Genomic DNA, 22,633 nt, shown 5'->3' on the forward strand with positions numbered 1-22,633 from the left:
TTTCTCAACATGGCTGCTTTACATGCGTTATATTTCCTACTTTAGCAAGCTTCTATATATGTCGGATGTTACCTATAGTTCTATGTCCAGCGGTGTCTGCAGGCTTATGTTCACTACCTCAGTTTGGGGGTACATTTGATTTGATTGTATGAGTGGGTAACATCTTTCATACCTTCGATGTAGTATTGGGATGATGCCAGGTGTCAAACATAGTGCTTTCTTGCTGTACTTCCAGTATGACGCAGGTGAGGGGGTGGGCTCTATACATTACTTATACGTCTGCTTCTCCACAAATACATGCTACAAAAAGATCTGAAATAAATGTTGTGGGAATTGGGGTGTACTCTGGGGATCTTTCCCACTCAAAGTGACTAGGGGACATTCAGCTACTCCCTGGCTTAGTGGGAAGTCATCTGCTAGGATGCCCACATGGATTTTGAACTTCATGAGCCCACCACTGAATTCAGCCTCTTTAGGTCTGCCCTTAAAGGCTGGATCTCCCTTCCTATGGCTCAAACCCCACAGAGAAAACATATTTTGGGTGTAGTGGGTGTTGGTGCCAATGTGGTAGAGGTGCCCTCACTCTTCTTTTCTCTGGATGCTTTCAAGCCACATGGCTTATCGTTCACCATCAGATTTGTTGGGCCTTTGCTTAAAAGAGGGTTGGAACGTTTGCCCTTACCCTCCTTTTTTTACTTTTCCCACAATCCTCTCTTTTGCTTTGGGTGATCTTGCCTGAGCCTTTTTCTGGATGTGAGTGCTCACGTCATTTTCAGTTCCCTTTGTAAGCTCCATAGGATGAGTGCTATTCTTGTCCACTAGATGTTGGTGTAGCTCAGTAACACATTATTTAAGAATATATTTACATTCAACAAATTCCCTGAAATGTGCCAAGTTGTTTTTCACTCTTTAACTGCTGTTTAACTGCTTTTGTTTGAGCATTCTCTCAAACTCCTCAATTATTGTTATGGGGTTTTTCAAAACTACTATAGGATGTATGTTTTCATTTTAAATTAAATGTGCCTTTCCATGCATCAGTAAGTGACTCATCAGGCTAGCATGCCACTACCCTTCTATAAACGCCTTGTTGCTGAAAGGCTAACTCCTTTGCCTCAAACCAATCAAAAATGTCTTTCTGCTCCTCCTATGAAGGTATAAGTCCTTCAGTAGATGGTACCTTGGCTTGACTTGGGTGCCATGGTGTGAAACACTTCCCTCAAAGCACTTTTTATGTGTCTCCCTTTTCTCCTTAAACTCCAGCTTGATCAACTATAGAATTACCAGAACTCTGTGCCTCTGTTCTTATAGCTCTCCTAAATCCTACTGTTTTTACTCCACTACGGTAACCCTAATATCTTACAGAAAGAGCTTTCTAGCAGCTAGGTCAGTGAGAATAACCTGGGACTTGGCTGAGACTCTGATATAATTGAAACATTGGAGCTAACTGAAACTCTGGATCTTTGAGGAACCACACTTTTCCCTTTGGGAATGACAGGAACATCTGTCACTGACCCCATTCACTATCACATCCTCACTAGAATGGGTGCGTGACTTGGAGGATGAAAGCCACTGCTCACATATTGGGTCTCCTCAGCCACTCTTGCCTCTTCAAAAGCTTGTAATCCTTTCAGCATTTTAGGCTTGCTAACCTAACTGCCATGAGTGAAGCTTCCTTCCTGACATAGATCACAAAAGGTGCAAGATTTCAAGCCCTTAACATAATTCATGTTCAGTTCCATTACTACAAAAATAACCTAACAGTGTTTCAAATGTTGCTGGTACAGACCTTAATTTGTATGACAAATCTGTAGAAAAAGTCTTCCAAGAGCCCAAATGTTGGACACCAGTGTGACGAAATGACTATGGCTCTGCAGTAGTACAAGGATGAATTGGATACAAACCTCCTACTCAGCCACACACTACTACTAAACCAGCAGTGATCTCAATCGTAGAGGTGAATAAGGCACATGCTGACAGGTACAGCTCCTTCACCTCTTATGGTAATTTGGGCTGAAGACAGGTAATACCCTACAGGAGGGTTATGAGCTAGCAAAGAAGCATCCAAACAACAATAGCATTTTGATATGTAAACCATTATTTGCTTGATTCTTTGAATGTGATGCTTGTTACAAGTTAAAAAGAAGCATTGACAATGCCAACAGTTTGGGCTTTTGTGTAGGCATGGGAAAGGCACTTGCAGGGCTCTACTGTATAGTAACAGGGACATTCTCTCAGGAATTGTATGATGGAAAAATGTTGGCCATAATAAAAGAGACATATTAGCATTATTGGAAATAAGTTATAAAATGACACTTCAAGCCGTGGAGGCAGCCATTTCCTAAGCAGAACTAGTTTCATGTGTTAATGGTGTGCTCTCATGGGAGCTTTTGCTTATTGCTGCCAGAGAGCAGAACAGTGTTCAGTATGGTACGATCAACTTTCTCTCTGTGAATACTGTGGATAAAGCACTCCTCTCAGAGCTCTCAGAGGTGGAACCATTAATCAATGCATTTACATGTAGCGGGGAGGACCGTGGCGCACAACTGCATGGCTCTACAAGTGGGGCAGAAAGTGGGCCAGTACTCAAAGCCCAACATGGAGAAACGGCTCTGGGCCCGAATCAACGAGATCCTGGGTCAGCTGAAGATGCTGTATCCATATTTTCTCCAACCTTGTCATGTCTCCCCCAGTCTCCTCCAAGCCATTCAGATCTTTTCCAACCCATACACACCTTGTCCCATCCCTCAGACATTTTATCCAGAATGCCTTGTAATTCTCGATATCAGCAGGGTGTGTAAACACCCATCCATCAGGATACTCCCCCTCACTTTCCCCCATTATCTTCTTCCTGCTCTTCATTTCAAAATTATTTTTATCAACAGTCATAGGTAACATCAAATGTCTTTTTGCTTGTTAAAATATAATGTAAACATTTTCTTAAAAACACAGAAGGTGATGAGAATCAGCACTACCATAGGGATAGTCACTCAAAACAATCTGGAAAGCCAGGTGGGCACCCATGCAAATACCAGCCAGTCTTTTGCTTGCACTCCATTAACCTTGCTTGTCATCATTCACTGCAGTATCCATATCTCTTCTATAGCTGCACTTAGAGTTCCAGTGGAGGCATCACTGACAGTTATTGTTGTGCAGCAGCTCGACCCGAACTTGGCAGAGATACCTCCTTCGATGGCTGTTAGTGGCTGTTAGGGGGTACAGAACAAGCGATTCTGAAGGGCCACCAAGGGCAAAGCCCTCATCTCTTCCTGGATTGCATTCAACCCTTTTGCTGTTGAATTAGCCAGTTGCAATAGCTCATAATGGGATAGCTGCAGCCATTTAAAATGAGCTGCAGCCTGTGCTCCGGAAACAGCAGAGAAGTAAAAAGGTGGCAGCGATGGAGAACAGTCCGAACTCAACTGGGATAGCCACCTGGTTTTCCATGCTTTTCCTTTAGAACTATTTGTTTTCCTGCTTTCTCCTTCTCACTATCCATTGCTGCTCATTTTGCTGCACCAGTTTATCCTGGCAGTGCTATTTTGTGGCACCACAAGTGCAGGGCTGTGCAAAGTGATGAGTGCGCAGATTCCATTCCATTCAGGTGGAAGTTGGGCACATGCTTTGGATCAGCAAGCCGACCAAAAAGCCATCACTGCTGCTGTTCCCCGCATCAGAGCTGATTCTGCATCACCAAGTTGCTCGTTAGTTGTCATTAACCTTGGCTACCATGCTTTGCTCAAAACCCACCAGTCCTTCAGCACGACACTGCATTATTCCCCCATCCCATTTGTCACTATACCAACTGCTCCCTCTATTCTCATCAGTGGCCTTGTGTGACACCAGGGGATACCCTGCCTTTCTTTAGTTGTGCACTGCAATCTTTTATGGTCTCTTATTTGTGATTCCCCCTCTTCAGGGCTGTCAGTGACATACACCATTACCTTATTGCTTGTTTCCTGACTTTGAAGCATGTGTGTTATTTTTTGGGCAGTTGTCTTCATATACATTTTCCCCTTCATTCACCCAGTGCACTGCTACTTTTTTCTCCTGGAATAGATTTCAAGTTCTACAAAGAGACAGGTGCATAAGGCATCCTGCCTGCTCAAAGCACACAACTTTGGACATTCCCACTACGTGTGGAATGAAAGAGCACACATTTGTATGTGCCATTTGCTCTCTCTCTCTCTCCCCACACGAATCATTTCATCATACCAGATATTGCCTGTCAAAGAATTATGCTCTTCCTCAGTACCACGGTGGAAGCCCTCCATATTCATCACATTTTGTTTTCCAATTTTTCTTTTTGTATTCAATTGTGTTTCACCTTTTTCTTTAAAACACATAAAACAAAGCATTCAAACTATACTACAACATGTTAACATCATCATGCTCCAGAAACCTAAAAGTGTCTTTCTCTTTGTCACCCATTTTGCATTGTAACCTTCTTCTGTTCCCTCTTTCGCAGGCTTTTTATGAATCCTGAGGGCTTTTCGAAAATTAAAAGAAAACTCTGTAATACTTCCCATTAATTTGTGCTTTGGGAGACTGTACTTTTGTCTCTGTGAACATCTGCGATGTGATGTGAACCCATCCGCATTGTCCTTAGATTTTTAAAGCTGTTGGTGTTGAATAGATGACGACGTGCAAGCCTATAAAGTGTTCCTTTCTCCACTGCCTCCACTGCCTCACGTGGTTGCGTAGAAAGACGTGGTCACCCAGAAAATAGAGGTGTTGCCAGAGGGAAATGTTCATTTCGACCATCTCATTGTCCAAATTGATTTTTAGTTCTTCTCACCAAGGAGATATAGTTTAGGGACGTGTTAAGTTCTTTAAGCTACAGATCAAATTCCCTGCAGAATAGCAAAGGTAGAGTGAGCTACTCTGAGCTACAGAGATTGCACGTGATAGTGGAATTGGCACATACATTTTCTGTACTGTAACAATGTCATGGAGATTCAAGTGATCATCTCCCCCAGGTGCATTTCTTATCGCAAGGTAAGTGGCAAGCAGTGCACCCATGATTTTTTGAGTGTTTGCATAAGCTTAGCCAATTGCACTTTTAGAAGTATTTTCATCGTTTCTACTAAACCGTTGGATTGAGGATGGTAAACCAAACATAGTTTATGTTTTGTCCCCAGGAGTGTTGTAATTTCCTTCATTAAATCATTGGCAAAGTGCTATTATCAGAGCAAATTTCATATGGAATCCCTCACCTCTGAAACACCTCCCTCACAAGAAAGCATTTACTTGTAAGAAGTACATCTTTCTTGCATATTAACGTAATCTACATGCAAGTGCCGAAAGGGGCCTTCTGGTCACTGCAATGTTCCCTGCACCATTCTCAATGTGTGACCTGGTAAAAGCATTTGGCAGAGCAAACAATTACATATTCAGAAACACATTTGTACACATTTGGCACAAACCCCTCTTCACTTATCCCTCCAGCCACATGCTCTTTTGATGCGTGGGAAGGATAGTGAAGCTGTTCCAACACCAATTGTAACATTTTATTTGGCATGACAACCTTTCCTGTTCTATCATGTCGCCAAACCAAATCTGTTGGGGACAGAGAGCATCCTTTCTTTTCCCACAGCTCTTTTTCAGCATCTGATGCTTCTCCCTGCAATCCAATTATCTCTAATATTGGTAATGCATTGAAACGTCCTGGCAATGCATCTTTCCCTTCGCTCACTTTCAGTACTTCTATCAGGGGTATTGTTTCTCCCTCATCTAGTTACAGGACATGTGATCCCTCTGGCATATATGCTGCTTCTATTGCTGCTCTGTCTACCCTTTTGTTTCCTAGTGAGATAGAATCTTGCTCTCCTGTATGTGCATTGCACTTTATTAATGCTAGTTCTACTAGGAACAGTAACATTTCTTGTAGTTCACTCAGTAATACTGAACGTGGGTGCCACCACTTCTTTTGAACCCTCTCCTTTACGACCTTGCTAATCCTGAGTGCATTGTGGAGGTAACATAGGCTAGATCAGAGATGTTCACGGCTTGTCCTTCTGACATGTTTAGTGCTTCAATCAAGGCCACTAGCTCTGCCACTGGGGCAGAGTAATGGTTTGGTAGTCACATCTGTAAGTATGGTATCAACTCCTCCCCTTTTTATACTCCTCATCCATACCCCACCACTACACACCCTGAGTGACTTTTCCCTGTGTTTTGATCAATGCTGGAACTCCCGTCAATCAAAAAGCATGTCCCCCCTTCAATCACTTCTTCCTTGAGAAGGGAGTTACCATTGCTCCTGTCGGTACACACTACACAGTCATGCAACTAATCTCCCTCTTCTACTTTCTCTGCAATGACGTCTGCTGGGTATATTGTCCTGCACATCACCACTTCTATTGGAGGGTTAGTTAATATTACCTCGTACCCTGAGGACCTATGAGTTGTCAGTGCTGATTTTGTTTTCTCTAGTATGGCAAATAATGCATGTTCCATGTACAGCACTACTGGACACGCCATTGTTATGGTGGAAGCCTTTTCAAAAGTGAATGCAGCAGCAACAAAAGACTGCTCACATGGGAAATCTCCCTGCATAACTGCATCGGGTGATCCACTGTAATATGCAAGTGGCTTGTGTCCCTGTCCCTATTTCTGCATCAGTACTGTTGTCATTACCTTTCCATCTGAGTGTGGAAATAGGTGAAACTTCTCTTTGTAATTGGGAGTTGCTAACACTGGTGCGTGTGGTAACTCATGTTTTAGCTCATCAAAACTTTTGCTCATCTCAGCTGTCCATTTTATGTGTGTTTTGTTTTTCTGCGCTTCCTTTAGTGCTTGCGACAATGGCCTGGTGTATGTGGAGTAATAAAAGACCCATGCTCTGCAATAGTTGCACAAGGCCAAACATCGTTGCATCTCTTTCATTGTTTTTGGTCGTGGAGTCTTGTGTATGGCCTCTACTCTTTCTGGCATTATTTTTCTCCCATCTACTGACAGAATCTGACCCAAATACACCACTTAATGCTCACAATATTGTAACTTCTCTCTGTCCACTTTGTATCCTTTGTCTGCTAATAAAGTTAGTAGTGTCAGTGTGTCCCCTATATGCTCCTCTGTCTTGCTTCACAGCAACAGATCATCAACATACTATATTACTGTGCTAGCAACCTGCAAATTGCTCAAATCCATCTGTATCACTCTTTTGAAGATGCTAAGCCCTTCACAGTACCACTGAGGCATTATGTGTGTTCGAACTGCATCCCGTGAAACGTAAAGGTGGTAATATACCTGGAGTCTGGGTGAACTGCAATGGAGAAAAAGGTGTTCTTTAAGTCAACCACTGTGAAATAGCGTGCTTCCACGGGAACGCTGTAAAAAATGGTTGCAGGGTTGGTAACCAATATATACTCTGCCTCAATAATGTCATTCAGAGGGCATAAATCCTGTATGACACGCCACACCCTTCCCTTTGCTTTCTTAATCAGATAAATAGCTGTGTTGCAAGGTCATGAACTCACCTGTATTATGCCTTGCTGCCATAGGGCATGCAGTGTCTCATGTATGTCTTCATCTGCTTCACGTGAGAGTGGGTACTGTTTTCCTCATGGCAACAGTGCTCTATTTTTAACTTGATGACGCCCCTTCCCCTTTGAGTATTCCCACATCATGGGTTCCTGTTGCCCACAGGTTATTGGACACTTTTTCCAAATCTTCCTGCAAATACTGCGCTTTCTGTTTTGTTAGCTGGGTCATCTGGGACACTGCCCTTTCTGCTATGTGTACTGGACAAGGTAGGCTTAGTTCAAACACTACCTCTCCTTCTTCATTGTCTTTTGTTGCAACCAATTATGTGTCACTTACTCCTGTTAATGTCAGTGTGGGGTCAATACATAATATTGAGCACCACTCCATGTTGTTCTCATCAGTGGCAACTAGTATAATCATGTATTTTCGTACCACTACTTCCTCCAAGTACAGTAGAGTGTTTGCGCCTGAACTACTTGAGGAGGGACAGTGAGGCCTAAACAAAAATTAGTTGAACAGCCGGAATACCTTCCGTTCAATCCCTGCCCACCATCCAAACAACATGTGTAACCCATACACGAACACCTCTATGTGTGTGGGTACCGCTCTCATTGTGCTGTGTGTATAATATGCCTGAATCAGTGCTGTCACCCGAGCTGGATACATCCCGGGTGTGGTGCACAGTATCCCTTTCTACGAGAATTAAATTGTGGCGTTCTGCTTGCTGAGCATGTCCCTCCCCAGACTATTGATGCGTGTGTCTTTTGAATACAGCAAAGGTGCTACAATATGCTGTGTCCTTATTATCATGGGTAAATCTTTTGTCAGAAGAACTTAACCAATTGTCCCGAAAATCCTTATGTGTCCAAAAATGTGTTTGATAATGGAAATCCTTCTTCCTTGATGCATGGTTTCTCCAGTATCTGTAAGAATGGAAAAACCTCTCTATCCTATCTGAACTACTACCTCTGGTCCCTGCTCGGGATCTTCAGTTACTGCTAGAGCAGGACACACTCACACTCCCAGTGGGCACCCCAAATTGGAAAAAGTGTTTGTGATGACACAAATGTGTTACCACCCACCATTGTCACTCCAGTATATTGGGCTATGATGTTCTGTCCCACTATTGTTAGCCCTTTGGGTATCTGCGTCTGTGTGGGTGCCTGGAGTATGCTCACTGTACCATGAGTTCCTGTCATTTCTGCATTTTCTACCTGCACTTGTACCTGGGTAGGTATACCCTGAGCCTGTATGGGGTGTATCTGTAATTGCTGTTGCTGCAGCATTACCTGTACCTGCTATGGAGTATGCTGAATGTGTGTGTCTATTGTGGCTGCCTTGCCTGTGTAATGAGCAGGCATGTTTGTGCAAAAAGTCCAAAATTCCCACATGTGAAGCACTGTATCCTCTCCCCATCTGATACTGTCCCATTTACCCATTTCCGCTGCCTGCCTGGATAACCCCTGGCTGCTGCACATTTATAAATGTGTGTTGCTGCTGCATATGTACCGTTCCCCACTGCTGGTTTGGTGGTATCTGAGTGTAACCTCCTGTCGGCATTACTGTGGCCACTGAAAGCCCCCCCTTGTTGAGCTTTTGGAATGACCACTGGCTCTGTGAGTACTACTCCCTCCATGTGCATTTTCACCAGTTTTTTATGAACCAGTTTGTTTTCTGCTTTGGTTGAATTATCAACTGTTTCCTTATCCTTTTCCTGCTTCTTTTTGCAATAGTGTACAATTGTCAGCTGTATCTCAGGCCACCCCTTTGCTTCAATTCCTACTATCTTTTCTACAGAGACCTGCACGTCTGCGGGGAGCCCCCTCACTAAGATGTGGTAAAAGAATGCTTTTCTGTGCCATGACTGTTTATTTTCCTGCGTCCACATTTCCTGTATGGACCGTATATATTTTGCAGGAACCTCATCAGGCTTAATCTTGCGAGCCAAGAGAGACCCCTTGTCTGACGTATCTGGATACAGCTCCCTTAGAGCCTTCCAAACATGTGCTCAATAATTGTTAAAGGGTGCTCCATAGTGTATATTAGAGCTTAACTTTACCCCGGAGTACCTGGCCTGTTGCCATATTTTGTCACTTCTTTCCCCCAACCAAGACTGCCAACAAACTTTATATGTCTCCTATGGCAAATGGGATTCCTCCTGTCTCTTTCTCAAAAACATAAATCCACTTGCTCGCCCCTGCCATTAATGAAGGTAAATTGCAAACTAAATTGTCCCTGTCCATTGTCTGCCATGGTATGTAGTGAACCGTGCCCTTTGCTTTTTGTAAAAGGGGCATTTGCGTGCATGCTCTGCATTTATTGCCATTTTGTGGTCTTTTCGCTACTGCTATTCTGGTTTTCCTGCTTGAGAGCCTCCTGTTTCTCTAGTCACCCAGTGATTCTTCTCTTTCCTCCTCTTCTCGCTTGTCTCTTCTCCTTTCCCGTCTCCTGTCTGCCACAGTTTGTTTCTCTATGTCGTCATTCCTATGATCGCTGTTGCTGCTGTCTTCTAGGTTCAAAATGGTGTGCCCGTCTTCTGCTGTGTCAGTTCCACTATGGTCCTGTTTCCGTTGGCGCCCTTCTCGTGTTCCTTTTCTTTCTCCTCTATTTCCCTTTCCATAGCTTTTTCTGCCTCCTTGAACACATTGTCAAGTTGTTGCTGTACACTCTTTCTTTTTAATTTCATTTAAATATTTCTTTCTCTTTTTCTTTGTATAGTTTGCAAAAGCCCCAGAGCGTCCTGTCTCTATTTAAGTTGTGCTCCGTTGCATGTGGCTGCAAAGTATGAGTACATACTTTATATAATAATTTTATCGAATGTTCCCTCTCTGGGTCACTATAACACTTGCCCACTGTGTTGTCCACCCACTATAAATGGTACTTTGCTATTTATCGGTGTATTGGGGCAACTTCTTACACATATGATTGATTGGAGCATCTAACCAACAGGATGAAATGGTCTCTGCCTTGTCACTTTCTATTTAAAATATTTTCCTCTTTTATTCCCTTCCTTCCTTTTATTGTTTTAATTCTTTAAGCTCTGACTCGCTTGTCAAACAGTCCCACTCACACCATTTTTATACTTAACACTTCACTCGATTGCCCTAGTTTCACTCTCTTTGACCTTCTGCGCAGGCCCTGCCCTTTCACACCTCTCACTCAAAACTTGCACACAATGGCCTTCTCCACAGGGCTGTCATGTTATATCGTATAATTATAGAAGTGGCCTTCTCCATAGGCCCACCCCTTAACAACAAAGCCTGATATTAGTATGTTAGAAAAAGCGATTACTCCTCGTTCAACTATACCAGCAACTTGCGCTATACGACTTTGCGCATTTTACAAGTTAATTTGGCTCTGGCTCTTCCGTTATTTGCACAGCTACATAAAACAAACACTACAATCACTTTTCACAATCCCAAAAAACAAACTTCTGCTATTCACAAACATGTGTGTGCTTTTACCCCCAAAACCTCTTCCCCAAAAAAAAGAAAATGATGCAACTATGCCAATTGCCTGCACTACACGCAACTCTTGTCTAACAAGGTCTGCCACTTACTACGCAACCCTCTGCTCCAGGGCAGAGGTGGCACTGTCTACCTGCCCCCTATCGGAATGAGGGTGTATCCTATAGACCATAAAAAGAGTCCCTCCCACCCCTGGTGCTTTCATGCAGGGGTACACTCACATATCCTTTTAGGAGATTTTTCACTTCTTTCGACCTCGGAGACCGCGGAGTCTCCCTTTAAAAACCAGCACTTTCAGTCACAATGAAGGCAGCACCAAACCAGGCAAAACTTTGGGAGGTGGCGTCCACTGACCTCCCTTGGCTCAAGCTCTTTATACTGGCCAACGGACGCTCTCCTGCACTCCTCCGGGAGCATGGCTGGTTTTCTCGTGTCTCAGTTGAATGGTAGAGGTATCTCTCTGGGGCCTCCAAAAATGTATCAGAGGTTGCCTTGTGAAACTCACTAAAAAATTGCAAAAGTAGACAAAAAGGAGTGCACACTGGTGCAAGAAGTAACACCATTTTATTCAGGGCCCCAGATGCAGCTGGGAAAGCAAATCCAAACAGATTGTGCAACAGTACTGCATGAAAAGGCTGTGTCAAAGAAAGGTCCCTACACTAGGAATGTTTATAGAAAACAAAATAATTAGCATTTGTGATCGTGCAACAAGAAAGCATTTCCCCACACAAGTTTGATTGGATCTTGCACTTTGAACCCATATAGAATAGCATACATTGCAAGCAATGATTCAGTTTGCTGACCTTCCCGCACCCCCCCCAATTATGCCGTGTGACATCACAATCCACCCCCAATTCCCACAGTACAAAATTATGTCATTGAAACATTTGAGGTGACCAACAGAACTTTAATAATCTGCCCTGGTCACCTCATCCTGATTCACATGAGAACGGCTACCCACCATGTCACCATCAGAGACTTGAACCATGGACATGATGCCTCATAAATGTTGCATATCGGGCACACTCTAATCTTTATCCCAGGGAAAACATTCTATCGGGCAATTTGAAACTGCTGTGGTTCTTTCCGGCTCCATTAGAAAATCTCATTTTATAAATGATTTTGAATTATAAAATGGTCATGTATTCATTCTTCGCTGGTGAAGCCTGGGACAACCATTGTCTACTTCTCTTAATGCTGGCCTGGAATTGCAGACTCTGCACTACTTTAAAAGCTCCAGTGGCCTTTGCCGCAAACAAAATGCTCCCACATGTTTAAAGCAGAAACAAGCTTTTAGGGCATATTTACTGCGTTTCATTCTACCACTATGAATTATTATATTTGCCTCTGCCCCAGCATTTATGGATTAATTATATTAAGCCTTGTAATTTCACATATATCAGAAAGGGAGCCCTGTGGTAGTCTCTCAACTGATAAGTGCGCTGAACTTGCATTTTTTTATTTAACATTCCTGAGAGAACTTCTGCTTTAACTGGCTATCAATGGTAGCAGGTGAAAATGGTGAATGTACATGGGCAACTAACAGCAGTGCCTGGCAAATGCCTAATACTTATACACAAGCCAAAACCAAAGCCAAGACTTTGCAAATGCTTATTTTTAATAGGACTTCAGTGAAGGACGTGGATAGTGCTTACATAGAGATTGGCCAGAACTGGTTAAGACATTTCTATTACACCAGTAGCACATTTGCAACTCCAATTAAGTCATTAACTCTCAGAAGATTGCTTTGAAAAAAAAAAAACGGACAGGCGCTTTGAGTGCAACTTTTGATGGTAAGGCTTGATTAAAGCGAGCTCAAAGAGGACGTGTTTTGGTTGGGGGTGGCAGGAACTGGAAGTTAATAGCCATAGTGACTCGCATGGCCAAACAACACTTAGACACTTTGTGCCCCTTCACATATGCCATTTTTCCCTATCTGTACTCTAGTGCAATAGCCCAAACTAATGACACAATGAGAACATTTTCTGTTTACATTTAAAATTCTATTTGTCAACTTAGTTTGAACATAAGCAGCCTTTTTGTTTAGAGGTCAGCCCTTTTCCGAACCAGTAATGCTCAGATCCATTATCTTTCATTTGTATCCATGCTTGGAAAGTATAAAGGGACAATCTGGGTGTCCCTGTTTCCAAATGACAAAAAGAAAACATCTAAATGTGAGATGTATATTTGGGATCCAAGCCTAATCTTTTGGCTTCTATTTTTTTAAGCTTATTGGAAAGTCAACAATATTAGAGCCTGTTCAGTGATTAATTAGACCCAATGCCTAGAGCAGCTCACCAATGCCTGATATGGCAGAGCATTAGACTCCATGAAGAATATTTTAATTCCTTTAAGCTGTCAGATTACTTTTCTTGAATGCCTTTCTTAAAATATGGAGCCTGCTGATAAAATGGGTGAAGCCACACACAGATGAACCTGTATAATAAACTGTCACCTAAAAAATATGCATATGCATAGAAAATTTCTTTTGTTGAATTCAGAACGCTTGGTTTGATTAAAAAACAGTTACAAATGTTGATTCAGTGGAAAAACAGGGAGCACATGCATATACCAATATATTGAAATGTATGATTTGTTAATAAAGTCAGATAATTTAGTAACTCTATTGTGCATGAGATGACAGCAATGCAAATGATAGCTTTGGATAAAGAATATTTGTACTTGTCTGAATATATGATATGATATGATATGGCATTTATAGCACACCTATACACAAGTGTTATAATGCTAAACTATGACATGTGTATATACAGAGAATCATAAGAAAAATGCATGTAACAGTCACATTTTGATTCCTCAATCCTGAGAGAAGAGATAGCTAATACCTGTCACATCTCTTTCTGGTATCAACATAAATTGAGGAAAAAGACACCAGGAAAGTAGACCTAGTGTATGTGAAGGGGATCTATCACAGCTCTGCCTAATTCAAAATTGCAGCTTCAAATGATACTGCATGGGTGGAGTTTGGTGAGATTTTAAATTCAAACACATAGAAAGAGAGTGTTTTGTGAAAGTAGAAAAACAAGAGAGACTGACAGGTCAAAAGCAGTTTGGGATTCCAACTGGAAATAGTTGATGGCAAATCTATTTACATAAGCCTTTACAGAGGGGTCTGAATGGAGAGGTCTTTCCCAAGACAGAAAATGATTACTTGAGATGGATTTTGGGAGCAGGTGGACAGATTAAAAGAACACATTTATCTAGCAGTGGTGCCTCAAGCAGAGTGATGTTCCTACCTGTACTGGTCCTTTGAATGCAAACCAAAAGGGAGTACTATGACCCCGAGTCTTTAGACAAATGCCCCAAAAATATATGACATCTCAAATAGTATTTTGCGGGAACCCTGCTTACAAGGGATATCACAGAAAGGGGAACATAGTACAAAGCATATGTACTTTGTGATTCTTAATTACAATTAAAATTCAACATGGCCTCATCATCATAGGGCCTTTTCCTGCAATTTGGAGTCTCTGGTGGCCTTGGAAATCCAAATTACAATGTGAAATGACAAGTGCTTTTGACTGGTGTCTGCCATAGTCAACAAAGTCATTGAAATCTATTCCTTATTGAATACATATAACTGTGGCATTGTAAGGTTGAACCTGTATACCTGAGAACAGTGAGCTATTTAGAAACTGCTGTCCTAGTATTACAAAAAATAAACATATTTCAGGAACCCAAGCTTTTAAAATTATTTGCAGCCAATTCCACACCACAAAGATATCCAATTGTACCTATGCTCAAGCTAGGAACTAATAGTATGTAACAGATAGTGTCCAACATTTAGATTTGAATCAATCCTAGAATCAGGAAAACCATACGTTAGAGCTAATATTTTTCTGTGATGCCAATACATCAATAGTTTCAGAGAAAACCAAGTTAATTGCTCTGTTTCAACCATTAATCTTCAAACTTTCTCACCATTTTGAATCTTATAATTAGTATTAATTTGTGTGTGTAGATTGTATTTGATGCTTTTGCATGGAATAGTAAATCATATTGGACTATACATAAATGTATGGATGTTTGCGTAAATTGTAATGAACAGATTAGTGAGACAACATCAGATGGGTTGATTTTTCCTTTCTGTAAACACGCTGCTGGTATCCATTGTAAGTTAGGGTAAGACTTTTAATTCTTAGATTATATTTTAAATAAAACAACATATTTAGATTAACATAGCCTGCTTCTTATCCTAGGTTATGGGACGGATTGATGTGTTGAGGGGAATATTACATTGTTATTGTTCTTCCTTGAAAAGAATCATTAGAAAAGTAAATGTATTCCATAGACATATCTCATTATAGATACCAACATAAGAAAAAGCCCAATCAAGGTTCCAATCAAGGTTCTATAAAATATAGGAGGCTTTAATTAAACTAAAAATACACACAACTAATATAAACACTAATAACTTATCCTTGCAAGAGAAGACACAGAACATGCAGACTTTAAGATGAAAGATTCCGTCTTGCTCCTAGGACAGGGGAGGACAGGAAATATTTTCAGGAGCAATGTTCAAGTTCAATGAAGATGTTACTCAAAAAGTAAGGAGTGGGATCTTAACTGTTACAAGGGCCCTTTAAGGCAGGGCAGGGGACTGAACCTCTACAAATAACTTTTAGACTGGTTGAGGCTTGACAGATTTAAGGCAGTCCGCTAAGTACTTCACAATGGGTCATGTCAGCATCAAGATAGTTGAGTCAGGTTTTCCCACTGAATCCGATGTTTGAGCCAGTTTGAAATGGTCTAGCGATGCGATGTGGTCCTGCAGAGTTGATCGACTTGAATTGGATGCAGAAAATGCAAGAGATGGACGAGGTTGGCATCTTGAAGTGCTTGAGTCACTTTGATGAGGTCCAACGATGCAAAGCATTTCTTTAGTGGCAATTGGCTTATAAATGGCCGGAGTGTAAACAGGTGGTGGTCAATTCAGCAGCTTGACAGACAAATTGGAACAAAAAGTTGTGAGTGTCAAAAGAATGTCTGGGAGGCATAGAGTAACTAAACAATTACCTGAAAGATGTAGTATCAGCTCACAATTGGATTAAGATGGGAAACAGAGCCCAAGCAGGTTCCTTGACATGGGTTTGTGGGGTCCATATTTTTTCTAGATTAAGGGGAATATTGATCAGCCTTTCCTATCTAGGGGTGTTGCCAGAAAGCAATTGCTGGAGATGTCACCTCCAGTGAGCAGTGTCCTAATTCCAGGATTTAGACAGCAGGTTTGACTTGTCCACACAGCAATTCAACCCAAATGTCCCTCTGGGATTGGAGAGAACTGAGTCTTTCTTCCTTCTTAGAGGCTTTATCTTCACCTTTTTGACAGAAGACTTTTAGCAGACTGAACTCTGATAAATATCTGGCCCAAATACTTATTCTTCTGAAGTCCAAAGATGATTCAATTAATGGTGTATCTACCCCATTATATAATCAATTAGCCACAGCAGATTGGTACATTACAAGCCTTCTGTAAGGGACCACTGATTGCAGTTGTGAGAAGAGTATTTTCCTGGTGATATCAGTGCCAGAGTGTCTTTGTCTGCAAGAAGCTGGTAGGTGGCACAGGAAGTGTGAGTGACCTACACATCCAAAGATGTTAGAACCCCTCTGTTTGCTGCAACTTCCTATTTAGGCTCTCCCCTCTCCCCATCTGCCTTACATCAAAGAGACTCCAATAATTATCACCCTGGTGTGACCTTTCTTTTGTCCTGCCAGCTCTTGTCTTTGAATCACTATTCCACTCCTTACCCCTTGGAGGTATGCCCTACTCGCTCGAAAAGGCGACGAGCCTCCCAGAGAGAAATTAAAGGAATTTCTATGGCTGAACTCAAATGGTTTGTTTTGAGTGACGCTCAGTCCCACACAGTTGATACACAAAAAGGCCCCGGCAGTTGAATGAGTCCACAATTAAGGGCAGCCCCAGGTTGCTGGATCTTTGGGTTCCAGCAGGCTGTTTGCAGGAATGCACTTGTTACTTAATAACCATCATTTTGGAATAATCTACTGTATGTATAATTAGGTTCACAGTCAAATGGATCCTTTTCAGGGTGCAGTTAATATTCTTATAGACAGTCTTCACTGGGGTGACCGCATCTGGATGGAAATTGCTTTGGCCAAACAGGTCTTCCAAATGGGCATCCAGTTTTATACATTATGGTATTTTGGTGTCACATTTAGATTAAATATATAATCAAACAGGTATCTTATAAAGGAGAACATTTCCATACATCCCCACTCTTTTAGAATCAGTTCTTCTATATCTATATCATCATGGAATGGGAAAGAAGCTTCATGTAAGTACTTCAATAGGTGGAAAAGCTTCACAGGTGGCTTAGCAACAGCTCAGAATTTCCAGATTGAGCCACGTGCTCCAATACCTGTTTTATGTCCTCATTTTTATATGATTACCTCCAAGATGGCCACTTCCTCATTGGCGTCTACTATCGGGACAGCACACACTTTACCTCCTGAATCTTCAATAGGATAACTAGGAGCATTTGCATAACTGGGAGTTAATTCAGGTCCACCAGTGCATCCCAGTGTTTGCCATGTAGGGTTCTGGTTTTACTTCACTGCCTTTGCTGCTGGTATTGACACCAACCTGACAATTTGGGGTTATGACATCTGCTGTTGAGATTTAAAATGCCTCCTGTGACCACAGTGATGATAACTGTGTCTTGATCATTTGGGAGAAGGTTATCCATTGGGATGGTGGGTATGAAAGTGACTCCTCTTCTCTGTCACTGTTTTTATGTTTCAAGACTGCAAGTACAAAAAAGAACATAATTACGTTATTTATATGTGTATCATTTAATTAAAAATGTGACCAATGCACAACGTGAATCTGGCTGTTGTGTAAAACATGAGTAAATTCAATAAGCAATAACAATTAATAAAAGTTCTACCCAGCATGTCAGATGTCAATATATCATTTTCTCACTTTTCCACCTCTCTCTCTCTCTCTCTCTCTCTCTCTCACTCTACATCTCATTCTCTGTCTATGTGTCTCTCTCTCTGTCTCTCTCTCTCTGTCTAAGAGTTGTGTTGTCATATGTGCATTTGCAGAGCCACACCAGCTGTTACTGACTGCAGTAGGACCAATGCAAATCTAAAGATATAAACAAGTAGGTGGTGAGGACCTGTCTGGTATTTAGAGACATACTTTGTCCCTGTGTGTATCTTGCGGGAATGTCACCACAACACCGAAGGCTCTTTGACATGCAGGGAGTGGTGTGGAAGGAGCGGAATGGCTTTGTAGGGTTTCTAAGAATCTGACGAACCTTGTAAGAGACCAGATAATCAGGCTGTAGGAAATACAACTGCGTTTGTTATTATATATCTTTTGCTAATTGTTTGTTTTTCTCTGTACTGTTCCACATATGTGAGTTCCTCAGCATTACCAACCAATCAGTGGCCAGCACACAAAATGGGACATTACCTTGGTGCTCACAGAAGAAACATATCATTGGCTTTAACCTGAGCATGTCCATATCCAAGAAGCAAGGTGTTCTTAGCAAAAGAAGCAATTATTAAAGGAAATATAATTGCACTCACATATCTTTTTTTAAATGTTTTAATATTAATGTTTATTTCCTTTCTGTAGTTTAGTCATATTGAGATTGTTACACTTTTCTATCTGAGCAAAGCTAATTATCAAAGCTTAGAATAACAATGTACATAATTTTATGATTGAAGGTTAAGCTCCAAGACGGCCACTCTGGTACACTCCTAGTGTACACTTTCAGGATATTTAAATGAGAAAGGGAGAGGGGACACAGAACACTAACGAGGTTTTGTGGATGATATACATTAAATCTAAAATTATTTTGAGGACATAATAATGACTACATATCTTCATACTTAGCAAATACGTCTTTTACAAACGGGCTGTATGCTTGCATTGCTAGGTTCAGAATGGAAATTGGGCTGGCTGCTCATTTCTAAAAGACACATCCTAACATGAGAGCGTTTGTAACCAGGAACCATGTATACCCATTTGGGTGCAGAAGACAACATGGCAACGTCATCCACCACACCAAGGGCCATGCTGCTTCTTCTTAAAACTGGGAGCATCACAGAATTTTAGAAGAGGAGGGGCTGAGACGGGGTGCACGGGCATCTTTAGATAATACAATTTAAATAGCATATAGTGCAGTCCCTTGATAAAATACATTTAGGGATAATCGTATCCAAAATAAATGGTCAGTTCACTCACATAAACTGGGATCAGAGGCATGCCACGAGTTTTTTATGAAACAAAAAGACGTTAGGCGAATTGAGGGGTTCGTGCAGGGAATTTCCGCACCAAGGAAGCAAACAGAATAGGCCGTTTCTGTCTTAAAATGGCGGTCCTCAAGTCGAAGTAGGTCATGGTTACAAATACGAAGCCCTTAAGAGCCTCAATAAATAATGTGTCAGCCAGATAGCTTGCGGTACCAGCGTGTGTGTTTATTTTGTGTTATGCACAAAAGCTCGAATTCTGTGTGCATGCTGGGAGTGAAAGGCAATGTAGCTGTCTTTGCACTCATATAATACGATCAAACTTTCTTGCAGTGGCATGAAACACCACTTTCAGGGGAGTGAGGATGGAATTAGGCGGACCAACCAAGACTGAGCTACCAGAATCCATCCTAGAAAGGGATAAGGATTGAACTAAGGCTTGGAGATTGGAAGGGGAGATAATACAGTGAATTAGCGGAAATCATCAGTTTTGAATGTCAGTATAAAGTGAGGTGAGGATCCAGTGTGAAACCGAGGGACTTGTGGGAGTTAGCTAGGGAAGAGTTAACATGAATATAGACCAGATCCACCATCCAAGTCTCAAGAAGGAGCACTGAAGAGGAGATGAACATTATTTGCATTGAAAACATGGACCACATGCTCCACACATGCATTATCCGTGTGCACATTCATCCCACATGTTCCATACTTACACATGCACCTTGTACATTTTACTTACACATGACTATAACACATACTTATCACTCAAGGTTGTTTGACCATCTCATGGGATCTAGCCACTACTAGCCCGCAATAGGCAACACCTGTACCGACTCATTTAAATTAGCACTTAAGATCCACCTCTTGCTCAACATAACATCCCCTGTAAACATGTCAACCTTCTGCTGCTGCTGCTAACACCTATACCTAATGTCTCCCTTCCACATCTGAGTAGATGTCCTACTCTGTTTTTGTCAACAGTACATTTCTTTTATCACCTTCCATCACCACTGGATAATTTACCAAATATCCACTGTTCGCTATATCTCGTGTAATGCGTCTGATACCTCAAATGCCTAGTCTCTCTTTATTCTCTATAAGTGTTTCTGGCCAAGGCGCAAATTCTCATCAATAAATAACAAGCCGTATCAATGCCAACAATGTTTGCGTTTTATATAATCAAGGGATAGGCATTTGCCAGGCTAGTGCTACTACTTACTTCTACAATTATCAGCATGTTAGTACTATTATGGCAGTAACAGTAATAATTTACTGATAATGGTAGAAGCAAAATAATATAATAGCAATGACTAGCAAAGGCCTACACACAAGCCAAACTGATGGCTTTGCCATTTCCTGCTTTTAACAGGACCTCAGTAAAGGACAGTCAAACTTCTTAAAAACCAAGTGGTTGAAGACACAATTGGTTAAGACATTTGTATTACACCAGTAGCACATTTACAACTCACAGTTAAGCCATTTACTATCAGAAAACTGCTATGAGCTACCATTGGCAGGCACTTTATGCACACCATTTGATTTTAGAGCTTCATGACATTCCTCAAAGAGATCCCGGGAGGATGCGTTTTGAGTGGGGAGGGAGAAGTAATGGGTGGGAATGCTCATAGGGATTAGCATTTCTATGCGAAGTCAATAGCATCTCCCTCGTAGCTATACTCCAATACAATAGTTTCAGCTAATAGGTGGCGCTTGAACTCCACCAAATATCTAAAAGTAAAAATATATAATACAAGATCAGATGAGCCCAAACTCTATATTAGTTGAGGGACATCTGTTACAATAACGTAGTCTGTAGAATTTTGAATGAAGGGTAAGTATGCCTACTGGGGATGCATAGATAATGAAGCATACCATCACGTACAACCAGGTGTTTTGTCTGAATTTGTGGCAGAGGACCTGTGTGATGTAATTAATCCCCCATGGCCACCCTTACAGATACTAATTTCGTTGTTGAGCTCTAACTGCTTTTGGGGTGGTTCCATGAAAAATGTGGTAAGTAGGTTTTTTGTTAAACATGATCAAAGCAATAGAAAAGTACATATAAGGAATTTTTTATATTTTACCGTTTCTGAGATACAGCCTAGTAAATTATTGCTACTTCATTGGAAACCTTCGACTGTATGCTCACTAAATTAGAAAGTAAAACTACAAAAAGCTATTTACAATTGAAGAGAGAAATTAAGGTTTTACAGGTCATCTTCTGAGTCCCAGATTTCATTTTCATCATCTACAAAATTGTTGTTATCACAAAGATCTTCAGCGCCAGCAAACTTACGCAGTTCTGTGCACCTTCGTGACTGAGCTTGCCAGTTGCAGTGCACAGCACTCGGTCCTTTGACGCATGCAAACCATACCAGCTGAATGATTGATTTCGGTGCACATGGAAGTGTCCAAATAGTAGGAGAATATTGATTAGATGCTTTCTCCCACCCAAATTATGATGGCTCTGGGAGATTATCAGCGCATCGCCACTCCATCACCTGGTCGTGAGTCCTGAAGATGTATGGTATTAGAGATGATCTTGTTGGCAGCAGATTTTCACTTTGCATCTCTTTTTTTGTGAACATCCACCAACGCAGTTAACCTATGGCCGGAATCTTTGTTACTAGTGAGTAAACTTATTTATTTATTTGTTTATAACTTTTAAATAATGTCCAAACTTTTGGGTATCACAGGGCTTGGTACAGTTATGCAGCAACAAAAGTACATAAATAGTAAAGGTGCATATAACACAAAGCATTATTCATACTTATAGAAAAGCCAGGTTTTTACAAATGAATCGCTCTATCAATCGTTAATCTTCCTTCTTAAATTCTTCTATATATCCAAGACTTCCCAAAGCTTCAAGGAGTTCATTTTCTGAAGTCTTGAAAACTTTTCAGAAAAATATGTTCGCTTTATTCGTAAAAGCACACAGTAGCATCACACCCTGAAAGAGCATGATGGCCTAGTAATGGTTGCACGTTTGTAGTACTTAAGCAGGAACACACGGTTTATAGTGAAAAGATCAACAAAAAAATCTCGAAAAAAAGGTCGAAAAAAAATCTCGAAAAAAAAAAGTCGAATTTATTTTTCAATACGTTTTTTTTCGAAATGGGGGGGTTCTCCCCCAACCCCCCTTTTTTCATTTTTTTTTATTTTACCCCTTTTTTTTACTTACCTGACCCCAAAAATACATATAAATAAATAAATAAATAATAAATTCAACCTTTTTTTTCGAGATTTTTGTTTCGAGATTATTGACATTCGAGATTTTTGTTTCGACCTTTTGACTGACCACCGGAACACACACGTTTGAGATCTATACATCTTCCATTAGTTCCAGCTCCTGTGAGAAACATGCTGTCAGATGGGAAAAACAGTGACCAACACATTGAAAGGACAAAGACATTGCTATCAGGTGAAAAAATGTGGAC

Source organism: Ambystoma mexicanum, chromosome 6q, assembly GCF_040938575.1.
Source record: "Ambystoma mexicanum isolate Mex_15411 chromosome 6q, UKY_AmexF1_1, whole genome shotgun sequence".
NCBI lineage: Eukaryota > Metazoa > Chordata > Amphibia > Caudata > Ambystomatidae > Ambystoma > Ambystoma mexicanum.